Raw genomic sequence first — 12,781 nt, 5'->3', positions numbered from 1 at the left:
GCACTGGGCAGCACTGGTGACTCCATCTCTGGGGACAGAGCTGCTGGTGACACTGCAGTGCCCAGTGCAGGGAGGCTGAGCTCACTCCTGGCCTGTGGTTAATGAGATGCCAGCACCAGAACAGAGAAAAATGTCCAAAATATTCCCTAAAGCAGCTTTAACAGCAGCTTTGGGGGGCTGGGGATGCCTTTGGGTCCATCCCTGTGGGGATCTGTGTGTGTGTGTGTGCAGGGACAGGCACAGCGATGCTCACACATGCCTGTCACCTCCTCCTTGCTGGGGATGAATCACAGCCCATTAATATTTCACAGGATAAACACCAGGAGTGGCAGAGGAGCTCAACCCCAGGCCAGCAGCTCCAGCTCTCTGTCCCTGCTGCTGGGTGAGCCCACGGTGTCACTCCTGCTTGGGTGCTCTTGGTGTGGGCACAGCGGGGATGCTCCAACATCTGACAGGGGTACTGAAATTTTGGGGTCAGTTGAGATGTTAAACCACTGTTGCAGTGCCAATATATTGGAATAATTACCAATATAGCCAGATGGGACATGCCTGGGCTCGTCTGGCCCTTGCTGCTGAACCAAATAGCAACTGTGGTGTTTCACCCCACAGACACTTTTGGCTGGCTGGGTGTGTGGTGTTTCACCCACAGACACTTTTGGCTGCCTGGGTGCTGCAGCTGGGCCCTTGGAGACAGGAGCTCTGGTGGTGCTGGGATGGAGCTTCCCTCCATAACAGGAGCTGCTCCTCAGGTTTCCCTCTGGCAGAGAAGCTTTGAGGCGATGGTGAAGGAAAGGAGTCCGTTCTGATGGAGGGTTTGGATCCAGAGCTTTATTCTGGCCCACAGGGCTCTGAATCCAGCACCAGCTCCAACAGAACTCCCTGAGCCCGTGGTTGCTGCTCCTTTGAACCCCGGGGAGAGGGCAGGGAAGGGGCAGGGAGCCACCAAGCAGGGACAGGAGGGGAGGGACAAAGGGACAAAGGACACCTGGATGGCCCAATGCCCCCCAGGGCTGAGAGGCATCTTTTGAACTTCGCCAATCACACGAGAAGCCCTTTCTGGAATGCCAAGATTGATGGACAGCACTCAGCAGGGGCAAGGGAGGGGAAGGGAGAGGTTATTGGCACACCTGAGGAAAGAACCAGGATGACTGAGACAGGCTATGGCATCACACCACAACAAACCACCTCAGCTGCCACCAGGGTGGCTCCAAACGTGTCCCTGTGGTGTCCCACTGCTGCTTGGGTCACCCACCCTCCCTCCGGACACACCGGGCTTGTTAGAGACACGAATCTGCCTTGATTTGTGTAATTTTACCCCCAAATCCAGCCGTTTATTGGGCCGAATTTCCCAGCCCCGATGCCCCGAGGTGCGGCCGGTGGTGGCGCAGGGCTCTGCCCCCGGGGGACCCGGGGTGTCCCTGCAGGGCAGGGCTGCCTTGTGCCCCGCAGCAGCACAAGGAAAGGCTGGCGAGGAGCCGAGCCGGGAGCTGAGAACCAGCGGTGACCCGCGGGAGGTCCCGGGGAGGACACGGGGGACAATCCGGGCTGGCCGCGGTCCCGCATCCCGGCCGGTGCTCCCCGGGCCCCACAATGGGCCATTGTTCCCAGCTCTGATTTATGCTTCCTCCCCAGGCTGCTCTGGCCTTTCTCAGGAGCCTTCAGGAGCACAGGGCCTTTGGCAAGGGGGCTATTTGCAGACGTGAATGAGACCGGGTTGCTGCGGAAAGTGCCTCGAGCTGTTTATTTTTTAGCATCAGTCTCGTTTCATGGTTATGACAATGGGAAGATGCTAGCAGCTCACATTCAGGCAGCAGGCTAAAAAACTTAATGTTATAACTTACTTTATAAGCTTTTTAACTAATCACACACAGCAAAAGCACTTTGACAGTAGTTCTATCCAATCACCATAAGCACCCGTACCTTTGGTTAAAACAATTTCATAGCTGCTGCTTTAACTCTACTCACACTTTTGCTGTACCTAAAGCCTACCTTTTACAACTCTCCCCAAAACCCTCTGATTTTCCCTCTGATTTTGCCAATCCCCACAGGCCGCTCCTTTCGGGGGGAGCCGGGCTGGGCTGAGCCCCCGCAGCCACCCCAGCGCTGCCCCGGGGCGGGGGGGTCCCGCCTGGGTAAAGCTCCCGCTCTTCATTAGGGCTTGATTAGCTCATTAAGGGCTGCCCTGCGCCAGCAGCGGGACCCGCTGGGACAGCCCGAGCCCCGGGGGGACAGAGCAGCGCCCAGGGCCGGGGTTAATTGGCCGCTCGTGTCGTGGCCACCCGGCCTTTAACAGGATTGCGGCTCTGAGCCAGCGCCGGGCTGATCCCGCTTTGGCAGGGATTAATTCCGTGCCCGGGGGGCTCCAGCCGCTCCCGCAGGGGAAGGGGAAGGGGCTGCCCTGCTCCAGCCCCCGCTCCTGCTGCTGCCCCATTACTCAGCAGATTCTCTTTCCTCACCTCTATTTTTACGCTGCCCTCGGGGATAGAAACCCGACCCCTGTGACTGTGGACCCTGCCTGAGCTCTCAGCGCAGGATCTTTTCCTCCTGGCAGCTCTGGGAAGGAGGAAATTCCCAATTCCCAGCTTTTTGCCCTAAACGTGCCACCTGCAGCCTCCTCCTGAGAGCCGAGCCGTGCCCTGGGCAGCAGCAGGTAGAAAAATTGGCTGAGGGTTTTCCTGTGCCCCAGTTTTTTATTTATTCCTGGTGTTTTGGGGGGTACAGGGTGGCTTTCTGTGCCTGGATTAGGGGTGGGAGGGCGTGACCATGTTCACAGGGGTTTTTGGATTGGGGAAGAGACAAGGATCTGACTCCATGTTTCAGAAGGCTGATTTATTATTTTATGATATATTACATTAAAACTATACTAAAAGAATAGAAGAAAGGATTTCATCAGAAGGCTGGCTAAGAATAGAATAGCAAAGAATGATAACAAAGGCTTCTGTCTCGGACAGGGAGTTCAAGCCAGCTCCCTGTGATTGGCCATTAATTACAAACAACTCTATGAGACCAATCCCAGATGCACCTGTTGCACTCCACAGCAGCAGATAATCAATGTTCATATTTTGTTCCTGAGGCCTCTCAGCTTCTCAGGAGGAAAAATCCTAAGGAAAGGATTTTTCATAAAAGATGTCTGTGACAGGAGGGGGTCAGGGGACTCTGGGGATGCTGTGAGGTCCCTGTGGGGTTGGGAAGTGTTGGTGATGCTGAAGGAAAATAATCCCACACTCGGGGTTTGTGCCTGGGCACCTGGAGGGGAGAAGTTGTCCCAGAGGGGAATTGTCCCACCAGGGTCTGGGGGATCTGTCCCAGCACCTCGGGGTGCCAGACATCCCTGGGAGGCTCTGGAGAGGGTGAGGAAATCCCTGTGCCCCCATCCTAGGGACAGGGTAGGGGGGTGCCCTGTGGGACCCCCTGGCTCCATGGCCCCACTTCCAGCTGGTGGAGTGACACATTCCAGCGTCCTGCAAGGTGCCAGGCACGGTGGATGAGGCTTCAGCCTGAACTTCCATCCTCCTCAGCCACCAGCTCCTGTGGGAACAGCTCAGCTCCAGCTCCTCCAGCCCCACAGCCATGGGGCAGAACCCATGGAATTCCCATGGCCAAAACCAGGGAATTCTCACAGCCAAAACCAGGGAAATAACACAGCCAGAACCATGGAATTCCCACTGCCAGAACCAAGGAATTTCACAGCCAGAACCAGGGAATTCCCACAGCCAGAACCCAGCAATTCCCACTGCCAAAACCATGGAATTCTCACGGCCAAAACCAGGGAAATAACACAGCCAGAACCACGGAATTCCCATTGCCAGAACCAGGAAATTCCCACTGCCAGAACCAAGGAATTCACACAGCCAAAACTACAGAATTGCCACAGCCAGAACCAAGGAATTGCCACAGCCAGAACCATGGAATTCCCACTGCCAGAACCCAGCAATTCCCACTGCCAGAACCAAAGAATTCTCATTGCTAGAACCAGGAAATTCCCACTGCCAGAACCAAGGAATTCACACAGCCAAAACTACGGAATTGCCACTGCCAGAACCAGAGAATTCACAATGCCAGAACCAAAAAATTCCCTCTGCCATAACCAAGGAAGTGCATGGCCAGAACCATGGAATTCCCACAGCCAGAACCCAGCAATTCCCACTCCCAGAACCAGGGAATTTCCACTGCCAGATCCTTCCCCCTGTCCAGAGCCTCCCTGCACCCTGTGCAGATCCAGGATGTGCAGGCTGCCCATGCAGAGCCATTCCCACCTGGCAGAGCTGTGCTTTAGCTGCTCCCAAAGCCTGGATGTGCTGCTGGAAATGCAGAATGAGCTGGGCAACAGCCAAATGTTTGGGGTTTGAGGGGCTCGGGGGCTGATCCCTTCATGGGAGGGATAATTCCAGCAGCAAATTCCCCATGGAAAGGGTGAGCAAGGAGCATTCCCCATGCAGGCCTGAGCTGGCAGCTGGAGCAGGCTGATTCCATGTGGGATTGCAGTCTGGGAGCACTGGGATGCTGCAGGGAGAGACTGGAACCCATTTTGCCCATTTTTTCCAAGCTCCTTCTGCAATCTGCTGCCAAATTCCCCCCACCAGGCCGTGCTGCAGGGCTGGGAGCTCCCAGCAGGATTCCTGAAGGAAAATCTCACTCCAGGAACACCTGGTTTTCTCCAGAGGTTTTTCCAGAGGCTGGTTTGCTGGCTGCAGTGGCACTTGGAGCCCTGCTGTCCCCCTGGGTCTGGTGACACCAAGAGCCTCTGCTGGCCCTGGCTGCTGCCCCATGACCAGGGGACAGCCACCCTGAGCTCCTGGATGTTGGGACTGATGTCCCTGGATTGGGTTTCGGATATTTTTGGTCCTGTAAATCCCATGGGTGATGATGCTCAGCACGATGGGTCCTTCCTCCACGTGGCCAAGCTCTTTTTTGGGATTTAACCTCCCTTAACTCTTCTTCCCAGCTGCCTGCTCCATTCATCCCCAATTCCAGCTCAGGCCTGCATGGGGAATGCTCCTTGCTCACCCCTTCCATGGGGAATTTGCTGCTGGAATTATCCCTCCCATGAAGGGATCAGCCCCTGAGCCCCCCAAACCCCAAACATTTGGCTGTTGCCCAGCTCATTCTGCATTTCCAGCAGCACATCCAGGCTTTGGGAGCAGCTAAAGCACAGCTCTGCCAGGTGGGAATGGCTCTGCATGGGCAGCCTGCACATCCTGGATCTGCACAGGGTGCAGGGAGGCTCTGGACAGGGGGAAGGATCTGGGAGTGGGAATTCCCTGGTTCTGGCAGTGGGAATTGCTGGGTTCTGGGAGTGGGAATTGCTGGGTTCTGGCAGTGGGAATTCCCTGGTTCTGGCAGTGGGAATTGCTGGGTTCTGGCAGTGGGAATTGCTGGGTTCTGGCAGTGGGAATTCCCTGGTTCTGGGAGTGGAAATTCCCTGGTTCTGGCAGTGGAAATTCCCTGGTTCTAGCTGTGTGAACTCCTTGGTTCTGTCAGTGGGAATTCCATAGTTCTGGCTGTGTGATTTCCTTGGTTCTGGCACAGGGAATTTTTTTGTTCTGGCAGTGGGAATTCCCTGGTTCTGGCAGAGGGAATTTTTTGGTTCTGGCTGTGTGAATTCCCTGGTTCTGTCTGTATAAATTCCTTCATTCTGGATGTGTGAATTCCCTGGTTCTGGCTGTGTGAATTCTTTGGTTCTGTCAGCGGGAATTCCCTGGTTCTGGCTGTGTGATTTCCATGGTTCTGGCTGTGGGAATTCCCTGTCTCTGGCACTGTGAATTCCTTGCTCCATGGCTCCAGACACCACCAGCGCCGTTGCCCAGGTCCTGCCCCCGGGCTTGGCTCCGTGCAGAGCTGCCCGGGGCGCTGGGAGGAAAATGGATTGATTGCCTCATTATCCCTGCTCAACCCCGCTCCTTAAATACAGCACACCTGCCCTGAGAGCTGCTCCCACACCTCCCACGGAGCACCCTGGTGCTGATTTTCCTGGGAAACAACTCCCTGACCATCCCTGGGTGCAGAGGTGAGCAGGATCTGGGCTGGGCTGGGGGGATCCTCCAGGCTGGATCTGTGTGCCAGGATTTGGGATGCTGCTGGATGGGATTGTGTGCTCTGGGGCGCCTGTTGTAGGGGGAATTTGGGGAATGAGTGGCTGGGAAGGTTGTGCTGTGCTCCTAAATGGAGATGGGAATTGTTATGGATCCACTACTCTTGTCATGGGAATAAGGTGGGAAAGGCAAAGGGTTTGCCTTCAGATATTTGGGATGTGCATAAACAGCAATTTCCCTGCTGGGAGCTGCCTGTTCCTGCCTGGCTGCAGCTCCAGGGCATGCATCCATCCATCCATGGCATCCATCCATGGCATCCATCCATCTATCATCCATCCATCCATTCATCCATCCATGGCATCCATCCATCCATGGCATCCATCCATCTATCATCCATCCATCCATTCATCCATCCATCCATCATCCATCCATCCATCCATGGCATCCATCCATCTATCATCCATCCATCCATTCATCCATCCATCCATCATCCATCCATCCATCCATGGCATCCATCCATCCATGGCTTCCTCCAGTGCTTCTGGAGATGTCCAAGCCCCCAGTAAATTCAATTATAAAAGTGGAAAAAGGGCCTGTCCATCAGTCACAGCCCCTTTTCCTATTGTTCCCTCCTTATTTCCATGAGTTTGGTTGGTGCTGGGGAGGAATCCTGGGAATCTGGGATTTGGAAGCCACAACTGAGGGCTCAGAACCACTGAACTGCCCTGATGCCTCTGCTGGGATGTGGCTGCTCAAAAATCCTTCCCATGGAGGTTTGTTGGTTAAATGGCTCTGGGACAGAACTGCAGGGCTGGATTCTGGTTTAGAGAATGGGAATTGCTGGGTTCAATGGCTAAAAGTGGAGTTTGGAGGGAAGGCATGCAGGGTTCCTGCTCTCAGGAGCTGTATCTGAGTCACCTTGGGATGGGAAGGATCATGTGAAGTGTGACCTGCTCTGGAGGTGTTGACAACAGTCATGTGACATCAAAAACTGTTTTTATTTTAATTTTTTTTAGCTCCTCAGAGTTAAACTGAGGCTTTTGGGCAGGAGGGCCATGTCAGTGTTGGTGTAATAGGCGGGCCAAGCTCATTTCTCCCTGCTCAGGGCTCTCACTGGGGTTAAAATCCCTTCAATTCAAAGAAGGAAATTGTTTCTGGGGATGTTCAGGGGCTTTGGAGCAGAACCTGACGTTGGATTGAGGTGCAGCTTGTCCTGCTGGATGGGAGAGTTAGAGGGGACAGGGACAACGGGTCCCTGGAAATGATTTAATCTCCAAGGGCTCTTTTAATTAATGCAGCAGCCCTTGGATGCCTCCTAATTGTCCAGGCATGCCTGACTTTGCAGCACACAGGGGCTGAGGTTGTTCTGAGGAGCCTGGATGTGCCTTTCTGCTCTCCCTCCCTTTGGAGCTGAGAAAAAAAAATCAATGGAAAACCCTTCCAAAGGCCCGGAGAGCTCCGTTATCTCCAATCAACCTCAAACAAAACCCCACTGCACGTCAAGGACAGCAGCTCCTTGCCTGGTTAAAAATTCAGCTTTGCCTTACAGATGGATAAAATTCCTTTGGTTTAGGGCAGAAAGAGCCGTGCTGTGGGGTGGAAATGCCATTTCCCCACTCTGCACCTTTGGGAAATGCATTTTGGGGAAGGGAAGGGAAGGTCCTGATCCCCCGTGGCCCTGAGGGGCTGCTGGGCTCTTCCTGCCTTTCCCATGAGTTGGATGTTTGGAATTCAAGCCCGGAGCTTCTCCCATCCTCCCTCCCAACCCCACCCGGCGGGACACAGCCCCCCCTGAGCACCCAAAAATCAGCTCCGAGCCGTGCTTAGGCAGGCGTGCAGCAGCTTCCAGCCGGGAGAGATTAAAAGTTACTGAATAACCCAACTCCTCCGCCAGCCCCGCTGTGCCAGGTGCCCGGGGGGCATTCCCGTCATCCCAAAACCACCGGCAGCGATTTCCCCCGGCCCGCAGGGGATGCACTGGATGAGCACGGTGGGTCCCGGGCAGAGCAGGCGAGGGGCAGAGGCCACAGCCGAGGGGCGATGCCACCGTGGCAAAGGCGGCGGGCACGGCTCACGCAGCCCTCCCGCAGCTCCAGCGCCGCCTGAGCCCTTTTCCTGCCGCTGCCCAGCGCCTCCTTCCCTGGCTCCGGCCGGCCCCTGCCTCTGGACGAGCCATGGCCTCGGTGTGCGCCTTTTGCTCGCTGGGAGCCCGGGGCTGCGGCGGGGGCGAGCGGGGGGCGCTGCCCGGGGGCCTCTCCGCGCCTCCCTCCGGACCCAAGTAAGGCTGGGGACCAAGGGGACCCTGCGGGGAGGTGGCTCGGGGTGGCTCCCAATGTCCCAGCGGGAGTTGTGGTGTTTTCCAGGAGTGTTCTGCTCGGGACGGCACCGGGGGGGATTTGTTGGGATTCCTGCTGGGAAGCATCACGGGGGGATCGTTCCCGATCTCCCGGCTCTGTTTGTTCCTCGCTTCGGAGACACCTTTGGTGGGGTGGGCTGGGGATGGTGCCAGCACCCGGAGCAGGTCGGCAGCGCCATCCTGGCTGGGGGCTCTGCGGGACCCCTTTTAGGATCGTGACAGCCCTAAAAACCCCTCCAGGTGCGCCTTTCTCCACCTGGGCACCTCCAGCTTCTCCTCCGGGCATGGGCTGGCAGGGCCGTGCTCTGCCCTGGGCACAGCACGGCAGATTTGGGGCACCTGCGGAGGTGTGGGGAAGGGGAAGGAAAAGCACCCGAAGGAAAGGGAAGGATCTCCTGCGGGGAGGCGTGCGCTCCTTCCTCCAGCGCCGAGCTCATCCTGCAAACTGCGTCGGCACCGCAGCTGCTCCGGCTTCCTGGGAAGTCCTATTGATGCCAAAGCAATCCTGGAGAGGGAGGGGGGATGACTAAAGTTATCCGCGGCCGTGTGCGCCTGCAGATGCGGGGTCCTTCCCCCCCTTCCCGCTGTTTTTTTGGGGAGGGGTTCCGAGGCTGTGATCAAAAGCTGGAGCTGGCGTCCATCTGCTTCTGACAACCTGAGCGCTCGCTGGCAGCTTCTGCATTCAGAGCCTTGAATTCCTCAATAATTAGGAGTTTTTTCGAAAAAAAAATTCTCCATCTGGGCTTTTTCATGATGGGAATGAAAAGCCAAGGTGGGTGTGGGAGGGGGGCAGGTGGATTTTCAGCCTTAGCAACCCAAATCTTGAAATATTACATCAGCACCGAAGAGGTGTAATTAAGTAGGAAACAAATGAGCCCAGCTAATCTGTTTTGCTTGTTTGAGCTTAGCGGAGTGCAGAAAACAAACAGAGGCTGAATGATGAATGAGACTTCTTTTTTATTTATTTTTTTAAAGGGTTTTTCTTTCCCCGAGCCCCGAGGGGGGGTTGGGATGCGGGTCAGGAAACGCGGCCGCTCTCCCCGGGGTCACCCGGCCGGGGCTCTGCGCCGCCGCTCGCCCGCTCCCCGCTCCCATTGCCCGCTCTGCCTCCCTTGGACGCCTTCCCGGAGGGATGGGGATGGATCTCCGAGCTGCTCTTCCCCGTGCCCGCGATGCCATCAAAGCCCTGGCCCCGCGGGTGGCAGCCAGTGCCCTTTAAGGTGGCACTGCCACCTCAGTCTCCCCCCTCCGCAGCTCCTCGGGGCACGGGGCACGGCTGGGGGCTGGGCTTTCTGCAGGAATTGTTGCTTTTGGGGCACCTTTGGGTGCCAGGAGTGAGGAAAAGCTTCATGGGGACCCCACAGGCTCCGCCGCACCCTCCCCGTTTCCCTGTCCCCGGCCACCCCACAGAGGACAGGGGGGACACGGCCCTGGCTGTGCGGCTCTCACAGCTCTTTAAAGAGCCCAGAGGGCTCCAGCAGCTTGGATGTGTCCCTGCGTGTCCCCCCGGCCGTGTGGCAGCTCCGTGCTCCCTGTGCCGCTCCCCGGGAGGGCTCGGAGGGCTGGGGCCGCTTTGGGGCCGCTTTGGGGCCGCTTTGGGGCTTTGGGATGGTTTTCCCCCCGCTGCCGGCAGTGACACGAGGTGCCAGGAGCAGATGGCAGCCATCGGCCGGGCTGGCTCTCAGATCCCTGTGGCTCCTGGCACCGTGCTGGGCAGCGGCTCCTCGTAACCCTCTCGCTGCCACGCTGCTCTCTGGGGAAAAACTGGGGGGTTTTGGGGTCTCTCCGTTGAGTGTTTTGCATTTGAGCCCCGGGCCCAGCCCAGAGGGGTTTCTGGTTGCTGTTCCTGGTGTGATGCCCCGGGCTGGGGATGGAGGGGAGGAACTTTGTGGGTCTGGAGCGGTGCCCGTCAGTCAGTGGTGACAATGACCCTGTTCCCCCACCCCCCTCCTGCCAAACCTTGCAGAAATGGATTTAAAAGCAGGAGAAAGGAGCAGCTTTTTGGGCTCCCAGAGGGCAGGGGGCTGTGCCATGGGCTCGGAGGGGTGGGACAGGGGGGCTGTCACTGTCAGCATGTGGGGTCACCCCGGAATGGGGAGCCTGAGGTCCCTCCTGACACCAGACTGCCCCAAAATCACACGGCAGAGGTGATGCTCCCAAAATGGGGGAACCCCAAAACCTGGCACGGCAGTGGTGCTTCCAAAATGGGGGAGCCCCAAACCCTGCATGGTAGAGGAATTGTTCCCAAAATGAGGGAACCCCAAAACCTTACACATCAGAGGAGATGCTCCCAAAATGGGAGAGCCCCAAACCCTGCATGGCAGTGATGTTCCCAAGAGGGGGGAACCCCAAAACCTGGCATGGTAGAGGTGATGTTCCCAAATGGGAGAGCCCCAAACCCTGCATGGCAGAGGAGATGCTCCCAAAATGAGAGAACTCCAAAACCTTGCATGGCACAGGAGGTGCTCCCAAAATTGGGGAGCTCCAAAACCTTGCATGGCAGTGATGCTCCCAAAATTGGGGAGCTCCAAAACCTTGCATGGCAGTGATGCTCCCAAAATGGGAGAACCCCAAAACCTGGCACGGTAGAGGTGGTGCTCCCAAAATGTGGGAGCCCCAAATCTTGCATGGCAAAGGAGATGTTCCCAAAATTGGGGAGCTCCAAAACCTTGCATGGCAGTAATGCTCCCAGAATGGGGGAGCCCCAAAACCTTGCACAGTAGAGGTGATGCCCCCAAAATGGGAGAACCCCAAAACCTGGCACGGCAATGATGTTCCCAGAATGGGGGAGACCCAAACCCTGCATGGTAGAGGAGATGTTCCCAAAATGGGAGAACCCCAAACCCTGGCACGGCAGTGATGCTCCCAAAACGGGAGAGCCCAAACCCTGGCACTGCAGTGATGCTCCCGCATTGCCCATCCCGCTCAGCACCCCCAAAACACCCCTGGCTCTTCCTGGGCTCCCACTCTCTTGGTGCTGCCCCTCGAAGCCTCCTCGATGGGGCCGAGCCCCACCGGGAGCCCCCCACACCTCGGGCTCTCCCCTTGCCCCCCCTGCCCTCCCTCCCTCCCTCCCCCGGAGCGGCCGGGAAATTGGGAAGCGGCCAAAATGAGCCAAGTTTTCCCCTTCCCTCCTGGGTGACAATTTCCAGCCCGCGGGAGCTCTGTGGCCAGCAGCCAGCTCCCGAATCCACAGCCCCGAGGGGAGCAGCAGCCCCTGCCTCCCGCCAGAACCCGCACCAGCACTCCTCTTGTTGTTGTTATTATTATAATTATTATTACATTTCTTTTAAATTCTGTTTCTCCTCGGCGAGGGGAGGGCTGGAGCGGTTTATTGGCTGTGCCTGCCTGGTTTCGGCAGCGCTGCTGCTCTCTCCGAGTAATCAGAGCCGTTCTGGAAGAGAGAATTGAGCAACTCGGTAGCGGGCGGTGTCCTCCTCGCCGAGCGAGGCTGTTTATCCTCCTCGTTTGGGTTTCAGACGAATAAATTTGCCAGACAACAATGATATTACCCTCGTCTCAAAGACTTTATCAATTTGCAGTTGTCTCTCCGCTGATAGTTTTTTATTGAGCTGTCTGAGATGATTTCCAAAGAGAGGGCTGCAATTTCAACTATTAAGTAATTTGGGAGAGCAATTAGTGTGAATCTGGAAACTCCCTGTGTTGCTCCTGAATAAATCAACCTCTCTGCGAGAGAGAGCCGTGCTGAAAGAGCCTGGGCTGATTTATGGGAAAGGGGGGTTTGGCCAGGGAAACAGCAAGGAGAGTGTTCTTGGCCTGGAAAACTTCAATGCTTTGGTGGTGCTGTGGTTCAGAGGGTATTGGGGGTCCTGGGAGCTGGGATTTCCTCTGGGGTGTCCCCTCCTTGCACCCCCAACACCAAAAGGATTCCCTGCTCAAAGAGGCCCTGGGTTTGTTCCTGCTTTGGTTCTCTTGGGGGAGATGGGGAGGGGTGGAAGGGATGGAGCAAGGAAATGAGGGAGGGCAGAAGAGATCCCAAATCCTCCAGGATTGCCGCAGGATTCCATGGGGCTGGACCCAGCACCTAACTCCCAGTTTTGAGCTGGGACAGGGTTGATGTGGATGAGATACAAGGAAGAGGTTTTTAGGATGAGGCTGGTGAGGGGTGGCTGCTCCATCCCTGGAATGTCCAGGGCCAGGTTGGACACTGGGGCTTGGAGCAGCCTGGGATGGTAGAAGGTGTCCCTGGCCATGGCAGGGCAGGAATGGGGTGGGCTTTATGTCCTTTCCAACCCAAACCATTCCATGATTCCATTCTCTGGTACCACAGGGCTGTCAAGGCCTGGCCAAAGTGAGCTCTCACAGCCTGAGCTGCTGTTCCTGATCCACAGAGCCCCTCCCCTCTCCTGGGACCAGATCAGGGCCACTGGCC

General features: G+C 56.6%; 1 protein-coding gene across 1 annotated transcript in view; it reads left to right on the top strand.

Annotated features, from left to right (window-relative positions):
• Positions 1-8,200: 8,200 nt before the first annotated feature.
• Positions 8,201-12,781, top strand: part of NOS1 (nitric oxide synthase 1) — an 88,135-nt gene continuing 83,554 nt past the window's right edge. Inside the window, exon 1 of the mRNA XM_071445691.1 lies at positions 8,201-8,310. The gene's annotated coding sequence lies outside the window, so the exon portion shown is untranslated. The remainder of the gene's footprint in view (positions 8,311-12,781) is intronic.

This window comes from Agelaius tricolor, unplaced genomic scaffold (assembly GCF_023055355.1).
Source record: "Agelaius tricolor isolate 1412-34295 unplaced genomic scaffold, bAgeTri1.0.p SCAF_20, whole genome shotgun sequence".
In the NCBI taxonomy this organism is placed as follows: Eukaryota; Metazoa; Chordata; class Aves; order Passeriformes; family Icteridae; genus Agelaius; species Agelaius tricolor.
This window is presented reverse-complemented; position numbering and strand designations above follow the sequence as displayed.